Raw genomic sequence first — 22,290 nt, forward strand, 5'->3', positions numbered from 1 at the left:
ATAGTCATCTGCTGGAGTAGACCACCTGGCCTCTGGTTCTCATACTTAACCTGCTGGCAATTTAGGCACTTAGCTACATACTCAACTATGTCTTTCTTCATCCGTCGCCACCAATAATGTTGTCTCAGGTCTCGATACATCTTAGTAGCACCTGCATGAATGGAATACCAAGAACTATCTACCTCCTCTAGAATCTTCCTTCTCAAGCCATCGACATTAGGAACACATAGACGACCCTGAATTCGTAGAACACCATCCTCGCCAATAGAAACCTCCTTGGCCCCACCCTGTAGTACCGTCTCTCTGAGAACTGCCAAGTGCAGATCATCAAACTATCGAGTCTTCATCTTCTCCAATAGTGAAGACTGGGCAACAACACATGCAAGAACTCGACTGGGTTCTGAAATGTCCAACCTCACTAGTCTGTTAGCCAAGGATTGAATGTCCAAAGCTAGTGGCCTCTCTTCCGCTCAAATAAACTCCAAGCTACCCATACTCTCTGCCTTCCTACATAAGGCATCTGCGACCACATTTGCCTTGCTTGGATGATTAAGAATGGTGATGTCATAATCCTTCAGTAACTCAAGCCATCTACGTTACCTCAAATTGAGATCCCCTTGCTTGAACAAATGTTGTAAGTTACGATGATCAGTATAAACCTCACATGACACTCTATATAGATAATGCCACCATATCTTAAGAGCATGAACAATCACGGCTAACTCTAGGTCGTGCACATGGTAATTCTTATCATGAATCTTCAGCTGACGTGAAACATACGAAATAACTTGCTAATTCTACATCAATACGCAACCCAAGCCAACGCGTGAAGCGTTGCAATACCCTGTATACTTCCCCGAACCGAAAGACAACACTAGAACCAGTGTTGTAGTCAAAGCTGTCTTGAGCTTCTGAAAGCTCGCCTCACAATCATCAGACCAATAAAACGGAGCACCCTTCTGCGTCAATCTAGTCAGAGGTGTTGCAATGGATGAAAAGCCCTGCACAAATCGATGATAATAACATGCTAACCCCAAGAAACTCCTGATCTTAGTCACCAAAGTGGGACGAGGCCAACTCTGAACTGCTTCAATCTTCTTGGGATCCACCTTAATACCCTCTCCTGATACAACATGCCCCAAGAATGACACAGACACTAGCAAAAACTCACACTTGGAGAACTTAGCATATAGCTTCTGCTCTCACAATGTCCGAAGCACAACTCTCAAATGCTGCTCGTGCTCCCTTAGGCTACGTGAGTAAATCAAGATGTCATCAATGAAGACAATAACAAAGGAATCAATATAGAGCTTGAACACCCGATTCATCAAATCCCTAAATGCCGCTGGGGCATTAGTCAAGCCGAAGGAAATCACTAGAAACTCATAATGGCCATATCTAGTACGGAAAGCAGTCTTCGAAACATATGAGTCACGGATCTTCAACTGATGGTACCCCAATCTCAAGTCGATCTTAGAGAACACCCTAGCACCCTGCAACTGGTCAAATAGATCATCAATACATGGCAACGGGTACTTGTTCTTGATGGTAACTTTGTTTAACTGGCGGTAATCAATGCACATCCGCATAGTTCCATCTTTCTTCTTTACAAATAACACTGGTGGACCCCAAGGTGAGACACTTGGTCTGACAAACCCCGTTGCTAAAAACTCCTTAAGCTGCTCCTTCAACTCCTTCAACTTTTTCCGAGCCATACGGTACGGTGGGATAGAAATAGGCTGGGTACCTGGAGCCGAATCAATACAGAAATAAATGTTACGATCTGGTGGCATGCCTAGAAGCTTAGAAGGAAACACATCGGTGAACTATCGAACTACTAGCACTGAATCAATCAACGGAGACTCTGCGGTGGTGTCCCGAACATAAGCTAGATAAGCCAAACAACCCTTCTGGACCATATGTCGAGCCTTCGGAAAAGAGATGAACTGACTAGCTGTACTAACAGAGGAACCCTTCCACTCCAATATCGGTAACTCTGGCATCCCTAAGGTAACAATCTTGGCATGACAATCAAGGATCGCGTGATATGGGGATAACCAGCCATGCCTAGGATGACCTCAAAGTCGGTCATATCAGGTAATAAAAGGTCCACTCTAGTATCGTAACCCCAGAATGTGACCACACACGACCGGTAGATATAATCCATAACCACAAAATCGCCCACAAGAGTGGACACATAAATAGGAGTACCCAAGGACTCACGAGAAATATCCAAGAAATGAGAATACAGAGAGGATACATATGAATAGGTAGATCCTGGATCAAATAACACTGAAGCATCCCTATCGCACACAAAAATAATAAGTGCAATCACGGCATCTGAGGCCACTACATCTGGTCTAGCTGAAAAAGCATAGAATCTAGCTGGAGCAACGGTTGGCTGGCCTCCACCTGATTGAACAATAGCTGGCTGACCTCCCTCTACCTGGCCTCCACCTCTAGGACGACCGCTACCAGCCTGTCCCCCACCCCTGGGCAGCCAGACAGCTGCTGCAACAATCACGGGTTGATGACCGTGTTGTACTGCCTTGCCCCAAAGTCTGGGCTAGGTTCTCTTCATGTGACCCAGATCTCCACACTCATAACAACCTCTCGGTACCATAGGTTGACGTCCCAAAGTCTGACCCTGGTGGCCTGAATATCCACTAGAAAAACCCTGAATGACTGGCGGGCGGTATGAACTCTATGGCATGGTACTGAAATAGGGTCGGATTGGAGCACCTTGGGAAGGTGGCGGTGGTGCTGGATATGTGGGCTTGCTAGGCTGACCCCTCCCAAAATGACCTTCACCACTAACCGGGGCACCTCTGAACTCTCCAGAGAAACGGATCATCTTGTCCTGCTGCATCTTCTCCCTACCCCTCTAGCGGTAGCCCTCAATCCTCCAAGGAATCTCTACCACTAGCTAATAATCAGTACATATCTCAACCTTCTGAGCCATACTAGCCCGAATACTGGGGTGCAACCCTGCAACAAATCTCTGCACTTTCTCTATGTCCGTAAGAAGTATCATAAGTGCATGGAAAGACAACTCAGAAAACCTCGCCTCATAATCGGTCACAAATATCTGACCATGCTCGAGCTGCTCAAACTGATACCGAAAATCTTCCCTCTGGGACGGTGGAATATACCTATCCAAGAAAATCCACGTAAAGTGGTCCCAATCCATGGGAGGAGAACCCGCTGGCCTGCCGAGAAGATAAGACTGCCACCATCTGCGGGCCCTACCCTCTAACTGGAAAGTAGTGAAATCCACCCCACGCGACTCTAATATCCTCATGTTGTGCAGTCTGTCCCTGCACCTATCAATGAAGTCTTGGGGGTCCTCATATCGCTCACCTCCTAATACAGGAAGGTGTAGCCTAGTCCATCTTTTCAAGAGCTTCTGCGGCTCGCCGGCCACAACTGGTATAGGCTCAGGTACAACCGCTGCAAGTAGTTGGGCCCCACCGTGGGTAGTGTACCCGGAGTCTAATACACTGTAGCTGCATGCCCAGAAGCCTGAGCAGTAGGGGTGTGTGCTCCCCCTCCCACCTAGGATGTGGCTGGGTCTGCTGGAAATAAACCAGCATGGGTCATAGAATCCATGAATCGCAGCATACGACCGATGACCTCCTGAAAGCCCGGTGCTGTCATGAAATCTACTAGGCAGGCTCTGCTGCGGGCAACTCTCCCTACTCTTCAATAATGGGATTATCTACTGGATCCGCTGGTGGTGCAACTGGCGCTACTCTAAGACGTCCTCCTCCCCTACCTCAGGCCGGTACCCTCCCCTGGCCTCTAGCTCAGCCTCTAGCAATGGGTGGAGTAGCTCCTCCCGATTCAGGAACGTCTGCTACGCACGTTGTCACCATCAGTGAGAGAATAAAAGAAAGGAACTTAGTATACCCTCAACTACACGATAGGAGATGAATAGAGTAGTTTCTTAAGACCCTATTGCCTTTCGAAGCTAAGTATAGACGTATCTGTACCGATCCACAAGACTCTACCAGGTTTGTCCATAACTTGTGAGACCTACGTGAACCTAGTGCTCTGATACCATGTTGTCACGACCCTATTGCATCATAGGTTGTGATGGCCCAAAACCATTGCTAGGCAAGCCAACACTGATCAAACTAGTGATTTCCCATTTAAAAAAATAATACTAAGTAGATAATAATTCTTCATTTGTTAAAAGATTTAGAAATTTACCAATGAAGCAAAGTCAAACGGAATCAACGAATACTAGCCGTAATCATGTATACAATACCAAAATCATAACCTTAGGAACATAAATATATGATTTTCACAAAGTTTCGTAATCATTTTTGTGGTAAAATCTTATCTTTATCAAAACACTAGGTTTTCACCTAAATCCATGACTTCAACCAATTTACATGTTATAATCTAACCATAAACTATGTATTTAACTCGCATTGGGTAGGAATAACTTACCTCAAAGTGTTGGGTGAAATACCCTCTCTAAGAGCTCCAAGAATAGCCCAACAATGGAATAAAATGAGTCAAAAATGCCTAAGTTCTGTATTAAATGAAGGTTCTGCCTTCTGCGATTTCTGCACCTGCAGAGGGTCTTCCACTTCTACGGGACCGCTTTTGCGGTCAAAGGTCTGCTTCTGCGGAGGAGCCTAAGGCTGGCTGGTTTCGCTTATGCAGGCGGGGTCGCACTTCTAGGGCCCCGCTTCGGCCGCTAAAAGGCCACTCCTGCGGCTCAAGCCGCTTCTTCGATCACTGCCAACGCACCTGCTCTTTCGCAGGTGCGGTCCCTCTTCCGCATCTGCGATGATTGGGCAGCCCATGTTGGGCTGCTTCTGCATATTTTGGCTCGCTTCTGCAAGCTTGCTCATGTGGCTGGACAAGCACGGGTGCAATTATGACAGTTGTTGGAGCTTCAGCTCCTGCTCCAAATTTCCAACTTGGTCCGAGCCTCACCCGATTGACGCTCAGGGCCCGCAGGGCCCTGCCCGAACGTACCAACAAGTTTGGAATTATTAAACGGACTCGATCGAACTCTCGAAACACTGAAACAACCTTAAAACTAAGAATCACACCCTAAAACCAATTGAATCAAACTTAAGAACTTCAAGTTCTTCAATTTACTTCCAATGCATCGAAACGTACTCAACTACTCGGAATGACACCAAATTTTACGTGCAAGCTCAAATGACATTAGGGAACTACTTCCAGTCTCGGAGTTCCTTTTTGACCTCGATATCACCAAAACCCGCTCCGAACCAAATTTAAAGAACTTCTAAATCTTCAAAAAAACCAACTTTCACTAATAGGCGCCAAAACGCTCTCGGTTCATCCAAAACCTGATCCGAACATACGCCCAAGTCCAAAATCATCATACGGACCTATTGGAACCGTCAAATCCTTATTCTGAGGTCATTTACTCAAAATGTTGACTGAAGCCAACCTAAGGAATCAAGTATTCCATTTAAACCCGAACTCCTCCAAATCCCGAACAAACCATCCTCGCGAGTTATAAATCCGTAAAAGCAAATACAGGAAGTCTTATTTAGGGAAACGGAGTTCTAGAAAACAAAATGACCGGTCGGGTCGTTAATCTAGTTTGGGTCCCTTTTATAGGAAAATTGATGAATCAAATTCTTTTTATCCCAACTTGGTAGCCTATTCTTCCCTTGAATAAATTCTTTGTTCTTTTGACTTGCCTTCTCTTTTGCATTGCATTCACTTTTATAGTGACCAATTTTTCCACAGTGTGTGCGAATCTTGTTCTCAAGAAATGTGAGGTACTTTCTTTTGGGATCCCACTTAGGTGCAAGGTTCCCAAAGCCAAGTCCTCTTCTGTTGCTGCTATAGTGTTCTTGTATCCACGAAAGTGCATCGAAGGAGCTGTTACATTTACAAGTTCTGTCTGGATCATGCTTGACCTTGCTTAGATCCTTCATTAGGATTCTTACCTGCTCATCTCTTTTGTACAACTCATCTTTCATAGTGAGTTGTGTGTGGTCAGTTGTGTGTGGTCAGTTGTATGTTTACCGTTTCCTAATTTAAGTTTTAGATTTTTAGATCTAAGTTTAAGGACAGTTGTGTCAAGTTCATGAATCTAATTCTTTAACACAACATTTTGTCTTTCACCTTCACTAGCCCTAAGTTCCAGGTTTTTGCACTTAGCTTCTAAAACCACATATTCTTTTGACATATGTCCATTTTCATTATTTGCATCATCAGATTCATCAATTAGCTCTAGTAGCAGCTCAGATAGCCTTTCTTTAGACAGTAAATTAATTTTTCCTTTAAGATGAAGGACACTTCCCTATGTTTCTTCATCAGATTCTCCAAGGGCCATAAGTGCTTGTTCATTATCATCATCATCATCTGAGATTTCTCCCCAACCAGCGACCATATCCTTGGTTGATCCCTTGTTGGTGCTTTTATTGTGTTGAAACTATTCCTTCTTCCCGTTCCTTCATTCAACTCTTTCCTTCTTCCATTCAATTTCCCACAGGACAATTCTTGATGTGGTGATCAGTCTTTCCACACTTGTAGCAGCCATCATTGGTTTGCTTCTTGGGAGATTTTGACTTGTTGTAGCTTTCACTTCTTGAAGAACCCTTTCCTCTCCTCAGGTACTTCTTGAAGTCTTTGGTGACCATGGCCATTTCATCATCTTCCAAATCAGAACCTTCAAAGATTTTGAGTGCCAAGCTCCTTTCCTTCTTAGGTACATCCATATTCATGGTTTGTCTCCTAAGTTCATAAGCAGTGAGATTTCTAATTAATTTCATCCAATGGGAGAGTGGAAATATTCTTTGATTCCTGGATGGCACTGATCTTTCTCTCCCAAGTGATAGACAAAACCCTAGTCAATATCTTCTCGACTCTTTCTTCTTTAGGAATAATCTTTCCAAGAGATTTTAGCTGATTTGTCAGTGTAGTGAACCTTGTGTACATCTCTTGAATGGTTTCTCCTTCCTTCATAGCAAAGTTCTCATACTGAGAGTACAGTAGGGTTCCTCTAGATCTCTTCACCTGAGTAGTTCCTTCGTGAGCCACTTGCAGTGTATCCCAAATTTGCTTAGCAGTGACACAACCTTGGATTCTGCTGTACTCATCTGGACCAAGTCCACAAACAAGCCATTTCTTGGCTTTAGCATTCTTCTCCCACTTCTTCAAGTCTTCAGTTGCGCAATCCGCTCTTGTCTTCGGCACATCTACTTTTTCAGTATTTCTCTTCAAGTTTGCTAGTGGACCATCAGTAACAATGTCCCATAGCTCATAGTCCTCTCCTTGAATGTGATCTCTCATTCTGTTTTTCCACTAAGAGTCGTACTGGCCATTAAAGAGTTGTAGTCTGGCAGTGGATTGCCCTTCCCAGTTTATAGGTAGTGCACTCATCTTGATCTTCTCCTAAGGTGTTAGCCTTTTCAAGGATAACCCGCTCTGATACCAATTGAAGTTTTATACTTCAATACCACACAAGAGGAGGGGATGATTTGTGTGGTGTCCAATTTTTTGTGTGCACAGATTATAGAAGGACTTGGTTCTTCTATGTGTTTCTTATACTACTGTTGCAGAAGGTAAAGAACACAAGTATTTTTACGTGGAAAACACCTGGCTCAAAAGGTGAAAAAACCACGATTTACTACCCAGTAGGATTTTTTCCAACACTTCACTAAATCACTGTGCAAAAAATAGCATTTAAAAAACTCTTTGTAAACCTAGGGATTACCTCTAACCCTTTGTGGCAACCAGCCTCTAGTTGATGCGACAACTTCAAGTTAACTCTAACTTGAATAAAGTACCTAGTACAATTGCTTCTAGATAAAGCTGAAAGGTACAACTCAGAAGCCCTACTACAATGAAACTAGAATATAATACAAACACTTGGAACTGGTTCTTCAATCTGGTTAATGTAGCTTCAGATTTGCACACTTGAATCACATACGAACTGCTTGCAAAATGCCTTGTTATTTTGCTCTCAACTCACGTTTAACTTTAGCGCTTGTGCATCAATATAAAATGAGAACATCCTGAAATACATAGAGTTAGTAGAATAGGAAATAACTAGAGTTATAATGCTATACTCATCCTTGGTGAAAGAGTTCTAGTCTTCAACTTCTAACTCTTCCCTTATATAGGATAGAGTTCTCTTCGAGTAAGGAGTCCTTCTCCTTATCACATTATGCAACTTTTTCGTTCAGGAGATATCAGATATAACCACTTAAGTTTATCTCCTTCACTTGCATGCATTCTCCTTGAATCTGTTCGTGTCTGTGTACATTGTGCATGGACCTGGTTCATGCTTGAATTTCTTTGTCAAACTTTACTAGGGCCAACAAGGTATTTGAACCATGTAAATGTTAATTTTCATCATCCTATTACATTAAAGTGCTTATCCTACTTCAAACTTTTGTATGCACATGTTTGATTTGTTTTTTGTTTTTTTAAATACATAAGATTGAAGATTGTAGTGATTTTATGGGTATTTTATTGCCAATTGATTACTCCGTGAAAGGGCAAAGATAAGTATATTAAACCATTTTTATGTAGGGCTGGTTGGCATATGAACTTGGAATGCTTGGACGATGTTAACTTGTTGTCCATGTGTGACGACCCGGCCCGTCGTCACGTGAGTTACCACACTGTTTCCCCCATTTTATGCTTCATCATGTTTCATTATCAGTAATTGGTGTGTTAGAGTTGATTTGGATTGGTTTTGGTAGGAAATGAGGCACTTAGTCTCTTTAAGGAAGGCTTGGTTTGGAAAAGTCAACCGGAGGTTGACCCGTGAGTTAGAGGGCTCGGATGTGATTTCCGGTTATTTGGTTAGCTTTAGGGGATGATTAATGACTTAGGAGTGTGATCGGAATTGATTTTGGAGGTCCGGTGTAGAATTAGGCTTGAATTGGCGAGGTTAGTATTTTGGCGAATTCCGGTTGATGGGTGAGATTTTTATCCGACGGCCGGAATGGAATTCCGGGAGTTGCTCTAGCTTCATTAGGTGATTTTGGATGTGTGTGCAAAATTTCAGATCATTCGGAGGTATTTTGGTCGGGTTTTTTATCAAATGCGTAATTCGGAAGTTTTGGAAAAACTTAGGCTTGAATCCGATGTGATTTGATGGTTTTGGTGATATTTGTGGTGTTTTGATGACTGGAGCAAGTTTTAATGACGTTTTAGGATGGGTTGACACTTTTGGTTGAGGTTCCGGGGGCCTTGGGGTGATTTTGGATGGCTAACGGGATGAAACTTGGAGTTTGGAGACTGCTGAAGGCATCTGGTATCTGGTATTTCTGCATCTGCGGAAAGGAACCGCAGATGCGGAGGATATATCGCAGGTGCGGTTCTAGGCCCGGAAGGGAGAAGCCACAAATGCAGAAGGAAAATCGCATCTGCGAGGCCGCAGATGCGGTTCGCGAGTCGCAGAAGCGAAGGGGTCAAAGTCGGGTGTTTCCGCAGAAGCGGGAGTTTGATCGCGCATGTGGTGTCCGCAGATGTGGAAGGTGACCACAGAAGCGGTCTATGATTTTAAGTGAGGATCCGCAGAAGCGGAAATGTAACCGCAGAAGCGGTAGCGCGGATGCGGAAATAGGGACCGCAGAAGCGGAAACCCCTGTTAGCAGAAGGGTTTTAATGTTCATTTTTGTTCCGCGAAGCTTAGTTTATTTCCACCATTTTAATGCAAGCTTGAGAGCTCTTAGACGGAATTGAAGGGGGATTTCGACAAGGTGTGATTGGAGGTAAGTTCCTTGGCCTAAATACATGAATTAATGGTAGAAATTACATGGAAATTTGTGAAAAATCATCAAAAGAGGGTAAAGCTAGGGCTTGGAAATTTGGCATTTTAAAGTGGAATTTGAGGGGTCAAATGGACTCCGATTTTGGTAAATTTGATATGTATGGACTCGTGGCGAGACGAGGAGTCCGGTGATGTGAATTTTCTGATTTTTCGAGAAGTGGGGCCGGGCTCGGGTTTTGCCAACTTCGTGAATTTCGATGTTTTTCGAGTCTTTTCGATTGGGTTATATTCCCTTAGCCTATTGTAACGTATTCGTTGTGGTTTTGGCTAGATTCGACGTGCGAGGAGGTTGATTTGCGAGGCAAGGGCATAGCGAGCGACTTTGGCCAGCTTGAGGTGAGTAATGATAGTAAATGATATCCTGAGGGTTTGAAACCCCGGATTTTGCACAACGTAGTGCTATATTGAGGTGAGACACGCGCTTAATGGCGAGCGCGGGGTTGTTTACTACTGGGGATTGCGACTTGGTCCATCCCGTTTGATATATTTACCACATAAATGACTAAGCTGATTTGTTTATCATCGTTATTTGGGCTTATTGCCATGTTTTGAGCTTAATGTCGATTACTTGAATCCTTCAGGGATTGTTATCACTATTTCCTCACTATTTTGATACGTTATTTGAACTCAGTCCCTATAATTATACTGTTCTGCAAACTCAGCCGCCTTAATTAAATTCTGAGATTTAAATGACATTTTCACTGTTGTTTGGGCTGAGAACTATTATTTTATTGATGCCCGAGGGGCCTATGATGTTTCTGGACTGAGTGAGGCTTTCAGGCCTTGAGCGTATTGTGAGGAGGCTTTCAGGCCTCGAGTGTATAGTGAGGAGGCTTTCAGGCCTCGAGTGTATTGTGAGGAGGCTTTCAGGCCTCGAGTGATATGTGAGGAGGCTTTCAGGCCTCGAGTGTGATATGTGAAGGCTTTCAGGCCTTATGTTGATATAGCGCTTGGGCCGCAAGGGGCCCCTCCGGAGTCTGCACACCCACAGTGAGCGCGGGTACCCTTGTGATATGAGAGTGAGCCCGAGGGGCTGATATTATGCTGAGTGACTGATACTGAGCCCGAAGGGCTGATACTGTTCTAAGCGATTGATACTGAGCCCGAGGGGCAAATTTCTACTCACTATTTACTTGTTGTTTTACCTGATTTACCTGATTTTAAAAGGAGATTTCATTCGACTCTTTACCGTTCTACTGTTTTCACTGTTTTACTGCCTAATATAGAAGTGCTTTGTGCAGTTATGTGTTTTCATGCCTTCGGTTATTATTTATTATTATTACTCACTGGGTCGGAGTACTCACATTACTCCCTGCACCATGTGTGCAGATTCAGGCATAGCAGAGCCCGCACTTGAGCGCTGATTTCCTTTCTAGACCAGGCAGCGATTTGGAGATACGGGTAGCTGTTGACGTCTGCAGCCCCTTGTCTCCCCTATCTTATATCATTTATGTTTTCTTCAGACTATTGTATCGGATATTACTCCTTGTAGACTTATAGCAAACTCTGTAGTAGCTCATGACTTGTGACACCCCGTTTTGGGCTGTGTCGGGATGGTTTCCATTTATTCCGCATTATTGACTATATTAAGCATGTGTTAGAATTGTTAATATTAATTAATTGCTTTGAAAGAGGTGTTGCGTTGTTCTGGCTGGCCTTGTCTTCATGAGAGGCGCCATCACGACCGGGTCTGGGAATTGGGTCGTGACAAGTTGGTATCAGAGCCTAGGTTACTAGATCTCGCGAGTCATGAGCTGGTTTAGTAGAGTCTCGTGGATCGGTACGGAGACGTCTCTACTTATCCTCGAGAGGCTGCAGAACCTTTAGGAAAACTCCACATTCTTGAAATTCTTGTCGTGCGAACTTGTTGATCCGAGTATTGAACTTCTCCTTATTCTATTCTCTCATAGATGGTGAGGACACGAGCTACCGGACGTGGCGGACGACCACCAGTACCACCCACTGAGGCCACCAGAGGTCGTGGACGCGGTCGTGGTCGTGGCAGAGGTAGAGTAGCAGGGGCAGCACCTGTGGATCCTCCAGTTGCCCCCGCTCAGGATCGGGCTCCAGCAGCACCAGTTCAGGCACCAGCTGTGCCCATTGTGATTCCAGGTCTTCAGGAGACTTTGGCTCAGATTTTGACAGTTTGCACTGGCCTGGCTTAGGCCGTTTCAGCCACCACAGCAACAACTACTTCGTAGCCCGGGGGAGGCAATCAGACCCCCGTTGCTCGCACACCTGAGCAGGTAGTGCAGGGATTACAGACTCCAGAGGCACCTCCAGCTCAACCAGTTGCACAAGTACAGGAGTACAGGGTTCCAGCTATGCCCGAGGACGAGCAGCGTCGTCTCGAGAGGTTTGATAGACTCCTGCCTCCGACATTCAGTGGCGTTGAGGGCGAGGATGCCCAGGGTTTTCTCGACAGATGTCAGCGGATGCTCTGTACAGCAGGGATTCTTGAGTCTAGTGGTGTGGCTTTTACTACTTTTCAGTTTACTGGGGCTGCCTTCACTTGGTGGGAGGCGTACGAGGGGCGTAGGCCGACCGATGCAGCACCTTTGACTTGGCAGGAGTTCTCCACTCTCTTCTTGGAGAAGTATGTACCGCAGTCCTGCAGAGAGGAGCTGCACAAGCAGTTTGAGTGGCTACGGCAGGGGGATATGACTGTGTCTCAGTATGAGATGAGGTTTTCAGAGTTGGCTCGTCATGCCGTCTGGATGGTTCCGTCGGATCGTGAGCGGATCAGGAGGTTTGTTGATGGCCTTAACTACCATCTCCGTGTTCTTATGACTAGAGAGAGAGTATTGGGGGCTTCCTTTGAGGAGGTGGTTGATATAGCTCGATAGATCGAGGCGGTTCGTCGTCAGGATCAAGAGGAGAGGGAGGCCAAGAGGCCTCGAGGTTCCGGCAGGTTTAGTGGCGCTCTTTCGAGGGACCAATTTCAGCACGGTAGGGGTCGTTCTTTCAGGCCCGCTCAGTCGGCTCGTCTCGAGTATCGTGGTGCATCTTCAGGTCGTGGTTATTATGGTTCTCAGCAGAGTCAGCCTTCACTCGGCGCTCTTCCAGCACAGAGTTCATCTCGTGCTCCATCTTCCCAGGGTTCTTCCAGGCCGAGTGCATCAGCTAGTCACTCCGGCGCGAGGGGTTCCCTTCAGTCCCGGTCTCCAGCACCTGGGAGCTGCTATGAGTATGGAGAGTTTGGGCATATGTGGAGGCAGTGTCCTCGTCGTGCTGCTAGCTCATCTCAATAGAGGGGTCAGCCCTCGTCTTCTGGTCCGGTTTCTTCAGCACCCGCCCCGCCAGCTAGGGGTGAGGGTCAGGTAGCCAGGGGTCGCCCCAGAGGTGCAGGTCGATCGGGCGGTGGTCAGGCTCGCTTTTATGCTCTTCAGGGCAGGACAGATGCTATTGCTTCGGATGCTGTTATTACAGGTATTATTTTAGTCTGCCACAGGGATGCCTCAGTTTTATTTGATCCCGGTTCCACCTATTCCTATGTGTCTTCATATTTTTCTCATCATTTGGGCACGACCCGAGGGTGTCTTGCCTTACTTGTTCATGTATCTACCCCGGTGGGCGATACGGTTGTTGTAGACCATGTATACCGGTCATGTTTGGTTACTATTGGGGGTCTGGAGACCCGAGTTGATCTGTTGCTATTGAGCATGGTAGATTTTAATGTTATTTTGGGCATGGACTGGTTATCTCCGTGTCATGCAATTCTAGACAGTCATGCTAAGACAGTCACTCTGGCTATACCGGGTGTATCGAGGATCGAGTGGTGTGGCATGACTGACTATGTTCCTAGCAGGGTAATTTCATTCCTAAAGGCCCAGCGTATGGTTGGGAAGGGTTGCCTTTCATATTTGGCGTTCGTGAGGGATGTTGGAGCCGAGACTCCTAGCATTGATTCTGTCCCAATTGTGAGGGAGTTTCCCGATGTTTTCCCTGCTGACCTGCCGGGCATGCCCCCGGACAGGGATATTGATTTTGGTATTGACCTGGTGCCGGGCACTCAGCCCATTTCCATTCCGCCATATCGTATGGCACCAGCGGAGTTGAAAGAATGGAAGGATCAGCTTCAGGAACTCCTGGATAAGGGGTTCATTCGGCCTAGTGTGTCACCGTGGGGTGCACCGGTTTTATTTGTGAAGAAGAAGGATGGCACTATGAGAATGTGCATTCACTACAGGCAATTGAATAAAGTAACAGTGAAGAACAAGTATCTCCTGCCTCGCATTGACGATTTATTTGACCAGCTTCAGGGAGCGAGGGTGTTCTCCAAGATTGCTCTCCGTTCAGGCTATCACCAGTTGAAGATCAGGGATTCAGATATTATGAAGACTGCTTTCAGGACTAGATATGGGCACTATGAGTTTCTTGTTATGTCCTTTGGGCTGACTAATGCCCCAGCAGCGTTCACGCATTTGATGAACAGTGTGTTTCGACCGTATCTGGATTCGTTCGTCATTGTTTTTATTGATGATATTCTGGTGTCACGTAGTCAGGAGGAGCACGCGCAATATTTGTGAGTTGTATTGCTGAGATTGAGGGAGGAGAAGCTTTATGCCAAGTTCTCCAAGTGTGAGTTTTGGCTCAGTTCAGTGGCTTTCTTGGGGCATGTGGTGTCCAGCGAGGGTATTCAGGTCGACCCGAAGAAGATAGAGGCGGTTCAGAGTTGGCCTAGACCGACCTCAGCCACGGAGATTCGTAGTTCCCTTGGGTTGGCAGGTTATTATCGCCGGTTTGTTCAGGGATTTTCTTCTATTGCATCGCCCTTGACCAAGTTAACTCAGAAGGGCGCTCCATTTGTATGGTCGGACGAGTGCGAGGGGAGCTTTCAGAAGCTCAAGATAGCTTTGACTACAGCTCCAGTATTGGTTTTGCCATCGGCTTCAGGTTCTTATACTGTATATTGTGATGCTTCGAGAGTTGCGATCGAATGTGTATTGATGCAGGAAGGTAGAGTTATTGCTTATTCTTCTCGCCAGTTGAATCCCCACGAGAAGAACTACCCTGTTCATGATTTGGAGTTTGCTGCTATAGTTCATGCTTTGAAGATTCGGAGGCACTACTTGTATGGCGTATCTTGTGAGGTATTCACCGATCATCGCAGTCTTCAGCATTTGTTCAAGCAAAAGGATCTTAATTTGAGGCAGCGGAGGTGGCTAGAGTTACTCAAGGATTATGATATTACCATTTTGTATCACCCGGGGAAGACCAATGTGGTGGCCGATGCTTTGAGCCGGAAGGCGGTTAGTATGGGGAGTTTGGCGTATATTCCAGTTGGGGAGAGGCCCTTTGCAGTTGACGTTCAGGCTTTGGCCAATCGGATGGTGAGATTAGATATTTCAGAGCCTAGTCGGGTGTTGGCTTGTGTGGTTTCTCGGTCTTCCTTGTATGATCGCATCAGAGAGCGCCAGTATGATGATCCTCATTTTCTTGTCCTTAAGGACAGGGTTCAGCATGATGATGCCAGGGATGTGACCATTGATGATGATGGCGTGTTGAGGATGCAGGGCCGGATTTGTGCGCCCAATGTGGATGGGCTTCGGGAGTCGATATTGGAGGAGGCCCAGAGCTCGCGGTATTCCATTCATCCGGGTGCCGCGAAGATGTATCAAGATTTGAGGCAGCATTATTGGTGGAGGAGGATGAAGAAGGATATTTTAGGGTTTGTGGCTCGGTGTCTCAACTGTCAGCAGGTAAAGTACGAGCATCAGAGGCCGGGCGGTGTGCTTCAGCGGATGATTATTCCATAGTGGAAGTGGGAGAGGATTACTATGGATTTTGTGAGTGGTGTCCCTCGGACTTTGAAGAAGTTTGATTCAATTTGGGTGATTGTGGATCGGCTGACCAAGTCCGCGCACTTCATTCCAGTATGTACTACCTATTCTTCGGAGCGGCTGGCAGGGATCTTTATCCGGGAGATTGTCCGATTGCATGGGGTTCCAGTGTCTATTATCTCAGATAGGGGTACTCAGTTCACTTCTCAGTTCTGGAGGACTTTTCAGCGGGAGTTGGGTACACAGGTGGAGTTGAGCACAGCATTTCATCCTCAGACGGACGGGCAGTCCGAGCGTACTATTCAGATATTGGAGGACATGTTGCGTGCCTGTGTTATTGATTTTGGAGGTTCTTGGGATGAGTTTTTGCCGCTTGCAGAGTTTGCCTACAACAACAGTTATCAGTCGAGCATTCAGATGGCTCCGTATGAGGCGTTGTATGGGAGGCGGTGTAGATCTCCTGTTGGTTGGTTCGAGCCCGGTGAGGCTAGGTTATTGGGGACAGAGATGGTTCAGGATGCCTTAGAGAAGGTGAAGCTGATTCAGGAGAGGCTTCGTACAGCACAGTCGCGTCAGAAGAGTTATGCGGACCGGAAGGTTCGGGATGTGTCTTATAAGGTTGGTGAGAAGGTCTTGCTGAAGGTTTCACCCATGAAGGGTGTTATGCGGTTTGGGAAGAAAGGGAAGCTGAGTCCGCGGTTTATTGGGCCTTTTGAGGTACTTAGGAGGATTGGGGAGGTGGCTTATGAGCTTGCCTTGCCACCCAGCCTGTCAGGCGTGCACTCGGTATTTCATGTCTCTATGCTCCGGAAGTATGTTGGGGACCCGTCTCACGTATTAGATTTCAACACTGTTCAGTTGGATGATGATTTGACCTATGATGTGAAGCTAGTGGCTATTTTGGGTCGTCAGGTTCGGAAGTTGAGATCAAAGGATATAGCTTCGATAAAGGTGCAGTGGAGAGGTCCGCCCGTGGAGGAGGCTACTTGGGAGACCGAGCGAGAGATGCGGAGCAGAAATCCTCAGCTGTTTGAGACTTCAGGTACGTTTCTTGACCCGCTCGAGGGCGAGCGTTTGTTTTAGTTGGGGAGGATGTGACGACCCGGCCCGTCGTCACGTGAGTTACCGCCCCGTTTCCCCCATTTTATGCTTCATCATGTTTCATTATCAGTAATTGGTGTGTTAGAGTTGATTTGGATTGGTTTTGGTCGGAAATGAGGCACTTAGTCTCTTTAAGGAAGGCTTGGTTTGGAAAAGTCAACCGGAGGTTGACCCGTGAGTTAGAGGGCTCGGATGTGATTTTCGGTGATTTGGTTAGCTTCGGGGGATGATTTGTGACTTAGGAGTGTGATCGGAATTGATTTTGGAGGTCCGGTGTAGAATTAGGCTTGAATTAGCGAGGTTAGTATTTTGGCAAATTTCGGTTGATGGGTGAGATTTTGATCCGAGGGTCGGAATGGAATTCCGGGAGTTGTTGTAGCTTCATTAGGTGATTTTGGATGTGTGTGCAAAATTTCAGATCATTTGGAGGTGTTTTGGTCGGGTTTTTTATCAAATGCGTAATTCGGATGTTTTGGAAGAACTTAGGCTTGAATCCGATGTGATTTGATGGTTTTGGTGTTATTTGTGGTGTTTTGATGATTGGAGCAAGTTTGAATGACGTTTTAGGATGGGTTGGCACTTTTGGTTGAGGTCCCGGGGGCCTCGGGGTCCTTTCCGCAGATGCGGAGCCGCAGGTGTGGAGGATATATCGCAGGTGCGGTTCTAGGCCTGGAAGGGAGAAGCCGCAGATGCGGTTCGTGAGTCGCAGAAGCGAAGGGGTCAAAGTCGGGTGTTTCCGTAGAAGCGGGAGTTTGATCGCGCATGCGGTGTCCGCAGATGCGGAAGGTGACCGCAGAAGCGGTCTATGCTTTTAAGTGAGGATCCGCAGAAGCGGAAATGTAACCGCAGAAGCGGTAGCGCGGATGCGGAAATAGGGACCGCAGAAGCGGAAACCCCTGTTAGCAGAAGGGTTTTAATGTTCATTTTTGTTCCGCGAAGCTTAGTTTATTTCCACCATTTTTAAGCAAGCTTGAGAGCTCTTGGACGGAATTGAAGGGGGATTTCGACAAGGTGTGATTGGAGGTAAGTTCCTTGGCCTAAATACATGAATTAATGGTAGAAATTACATGGAAATTTGTGGCAAATCATCAAAAGAGGGTAAAGCTAGGGCTTGGAAATTTGGCATTTTAAAGTGGAATTTGAGGGGTCAAATGGACTCCGATTTTGGTTAATTTGATATGTATGGACTCATGGCGAGACGAGGAGTCCGGTGATGTGAATTTTTTGATTTTTCGAGAAGTGGGGCCGGGGCTCGGGTTTTGCCAACTTCGTGAATTTCGATGTTTTTTGAGTCTTTTCGATTGGGTTATATTCCCTTAGCCAATTGTAACGTATTCGTTGTGGTTTTGGCCAGATTCGACGCGAGGAGGTTGATTTGCGAGGCAAGGGCATAGCGAGCTAGGACTTTGGCCAGCTTGAGGTGAGTAATGATAGTAAATGATATCCTGAGGGTTTGAAACCCCGGATTTTGCACAACGTAGTGCTATATTGAGGTGAGACACGCGCTTAATAGCGAGCGCGGGGTTGTTTACTACTGGGAATTGTGACTTGTCCGTCCCGTTTGATATATTTACCACTTAAATGACTAAGCTGATTTGTTTATCATCGTTATTTGGGCTTATTGGCATGTTTTGGGCTTAATGCCGATTACTTGAATCCTTCAGGGATTGTTATCACTATTTCCTCACTATTTTGATACATTATTTGAACTCAGTCCCTATAATTATACTATTTTGCAACCTCAGCCGCCTTAATTGAATTCTGAGATTTTAATGACATTTTCACTACTGTTTGGGCTGAGAACTATTATTTTATTGATGCCCGAGGGGCTTATGATGTTTCTGGACTGAGTGAGGCTTTCAGGCCTTGAGCGTATTGTGAGGAGGCTTTCAGGCCTCGAGTGTATGGTGAGGAGGCTTTCAGGCCTCGAGTGTATTGTGAGGAGGCTTTCAGGCCTCGAGTGATATGTGAGGAGGCTTTCAGGCCTCGAGTGTGATGTGTGAAGGCTTTCAGGCCTTATGTCTATATAGCGCTTGGGCCGTAAGGGGCCCCTCCGGAGTCTGCACACCCACAGTGAGCGCGGGTACCCATGTGATATGAGAGTGAGCCCGAGGGGCTGATATTATGTTGAGTGACTGATACTGAGCCTGAGGGGCTGATACTGTTCCGAGCGATTGATACTGAGCCCGAGGGGCAGATTTTTACTCACTATTTACTTGTTGTTTTACCTGATTTACCTGATTTTAAAAGGAGATTTCATTCGACTCTTTACCGTTCTACTGTTTTCACTGTTTTACTGTCTGATATAGAATTGCTTTGTGCAGTTATGTGTTTTCATGCCTTCGGTTATTATTTATTATTATTACTCACTAGGTCGGAGTACTCACATTACTCCCTGCACCATGTGTGCAGATTCAGGCATAGCAGAGCCCGCACTTGAGCACTGATTTCCTTTCCAGACTAGGCAGCGATTTGGAGATACGAGGTAGTTGTTGACGTCCGCAGCCCCTTGTCTCCCCTATCTTATATCATTTATGTTTTCTTCAAACTATTGTATCGGATATTACTCCTTGTAGACTTATAGCAAACTCTGTAGTAGCTCATGACTTGTGACACCCCGTTTTGGGCTGTGTCGGGATGGTTTCCTTTGTTTTTATCGTTGATTCCGCATTATTGACTATATTAAGCATGTGTTAGAATTGTTAATATTAATTAATTGCTTTGAAAGAGGTGTCGCGTTGTTCTGGCTGGCCTTGTCTTCACGAAAGGTGCCATCACGACCGGGTCTGGGAATTGGGTCGTGACACCCTGGACATCTTTTCAACAACTATAAACACGTGGTTTATGCATTGTCGATTAAAGAACCTTTAGGATACACGACAAGAATGCTTTATTCTTGTATAAAAAAATTTCTAACTCACCGGAAAATGTTGTTTAAGAAGGTTATTATTTTCCAACCCTTAAAATTAAGAAAATAACAGAAAATTACTCAAAAATAAAATTGAATAGCTTAATTAGTCTATTGTCATTTCACATTAGCTGGTCACTGAAAATAAGACAATGTTTTCGCAGTATTTTTCGTCCAAGTGCGACCTTAAGTTCTAAATCCAAGCAGTTAATTTTGATTAAGTGGTCTATTTTTAACTAAGCTTTCCTAGATCTAGAATTGTGCTACTCATACACATACGCAGACAACAACACCACCAAAATGATCAGAATTTTGATTTATTTCTTAAAAAATAATTTATTTAAATGTTGAATTTGGATACCCCAATTCACAAGGATTCTTATTTGGATTTCTCTATTTCACTTTAATCTCTACCATTCAAGGTGAACTTTAGTATAGGGCTTTCATGAATATTTAATAATAAAGCGTTTAATTATAATAATTTGACACCGCATATAAGAAGTTCTTCTAGGAAGCCCTTGTTTAAATGTGATCTTCTAGAATATTGATATCGCAATAAGAAACTCCTTATTTGATGACAACATTTATTTTTCCAACAAAGAATTGTCATAGCATCTAATGATATTACATATATTGTATTTTCATCGCGATATTACAAGGTAGAAAAATATTTTTTCTAATTTACAATGACACATAAATTTTTTACAATATCATATATTGTTTAATAAAGGTGATCAAGGGTACCTAAGACAGGACTACTAAATATACTTCTTCCATGGACTACTAGGATTCTCATAGCAATCTTGTATAGAAAAGAGGTATATTTTGCCAATGCATCTCTTAGCCTTTGTTTTTAAATACATGTAATTAGTAAGAGAACATCGGAGGTCAAAACATTTTTAGAAATCAAACTATGCGTTTAAAGTATGTAACAATTTGACCTCTATTTGTCACCCTCAGGGCCATCTCTTAGTTCTCTCTTCTGGATCATCCCAAAAGAAAAGGATTATAAGATCACGTTGGATAATTTCTCATCCGTTGGGTCAGGTCCATATGGATGGAGCTTGTTTCCTTTATTATATTATCCTAGCTATATAATTCCAGACCTGAAATATGAGATTTACTTTGTTAAGTAAAACATATCCACTTCAAAAAAAAGAATTACAATAAAACAAAGAATGAAAAATACAAAAAATTTGTAGAGATATTTATATGTGCCTAGATCAATACAAATCAACTAGAACAAATAATTACCTCGCAGACACTAAAACTCCAAATCCTGAGAACAAAATAAGAAGATCTTAGTTTGTAATACAAAAAAAAAATGAAGAAAATATATATATATATATATATATATATATATATATATATATATATATATATATATATATATATATTTGTCTTTTTTTTCTTGGGGGAGGATAGAATAAGAATATATACCATCATGGTGATTCATTGATTCAATTGAGTTAAAAGAATAAAAGAAAAAAAGAAAACCATGCTATCATGAAAATGGTTTTCTTTTTCTTGATGCCAACCAATATCATGAACAACTTTCTTCTTGCATAATTACTTAAGATTTTTGCTTGTGGTGAGGAATGAGATTTTGATAGGACTTGATGGTCTTTATATAGTAGAGGAATTTAATTATAGGATAGCATCTTCTTAATTACATATCTTCATCTAAATCTACTCAAATTTAACGAATTATATTTTCTAAACCCGATAAAGATTATTTATAGAGCAAGTAATATCTTTCCCCAAATGGATATATTTTAATTGTTAGTTCAAAGGCCTATTACGTATTGCTGACGTACAAGATGACTCATAGCAGTAATCACTTTTATCGCCTTGTATTTAGATGTAGACCACTTTTACAAAATTAGACCAATTGTCTAAAAATTGAACGTGATTACATGTTCCGTAGTTCAAAATTTAAAATCAGATTTTCAAATCATGGATCTTTATCTTAAAAAAAATTGTCAACTTCTAAATACAAGGCCACAAAAGTGGCCACTGAATGTAAATATAGCTTAGGGTCTTTGGCCGTTTACAATTGGGCATTATCATATATACGCACTTTTGGGGCCACCATTGAAGTTATACTCGCATTGCACAAAATGTACCCATTTGAATTTTAAGTATTTCAATCTCTTCAATGCAACTTCAGAAATCAAATATAAAATTATTTATCTTTCAAATGCAACTTCAGAAATTTGAATCTGAAGTAGATTAATATCTTCGATGCAACTTCAAAAATCAATTCTGAAGCTCTTCTATCTTTCAAATGCAACTTTCAGAAATTCAAATCTTAAGTAGTTCAATCTTTTGAATGCAACTTAATATTTTGAATCTTAAGTTTTTACACTGTACCGATCCGACCGGTCGTTTTTAGCTCTAGCACGACGGTTGGCGGTTTGAGGCCATGAATATCACTTCAGGTATTATGACTTGTACGTGTGGTCGGAATTGAATTTCGGGAAGTTGAGAGTTGATTTGAAAAGAAAATTCACATTTCGGAAGCTTTAAGTTGGCAAAATTGACTAAGGTTTGATTTTTGAGAAAATGACCTCGGAATCAAGATTTGAAGGTTCCAACAGGTTTGTATGATGATTTTGGACTTAACCATATGTCCGAATCGGGTTTTAGATTACCCGGGAGCATTTTGGCGCCTATTGTGGAAAGTTAGCATTTTGGAAGAATTTCATAAA

The 22,290-nt window shown here is 43.9% G+C and overlaps 1 long non-coding RNA gene across 1 annotated transcript; it reads right to left on the reverse strand.

Annotated features, from left to right (window-relative positions):
• Positions 1–20,162: 20,162 nt before the first annotated feature.
• Positions 20,163–21,198, reverse strand: LOC109242716. The gene is made up of 3 exons (XR_002070430.1): positions 21,020–21,198; positions 20,834–20,858; positions 20,163–20,685 (listed from the first exon to the last, which is right to left on the reverse strand). It is a non-coding gene; the product is annotated as an uncharacterized LOC109242716 (long non-coding RNA).
• Positions 21,199–22,290: the final 1,092 nt, after the last annotated feature.

Source organism: Nicotiana attenuata, unplaced genomic scaffold (genome assembly GCF_001879085.1).
Source record: "Nicotiana attenuata strain UT unplaced genomic scaffold, NIATTr2, whole genome shotgun sequence".
Taxonomy (NCBI): domain Eukaryota; kingdom Viridiplantae; phylum Streptophyta; class Magnoliopsida; order Solanales; family Solanaceae; genus Nicotiana; species Nicotiana attenuata.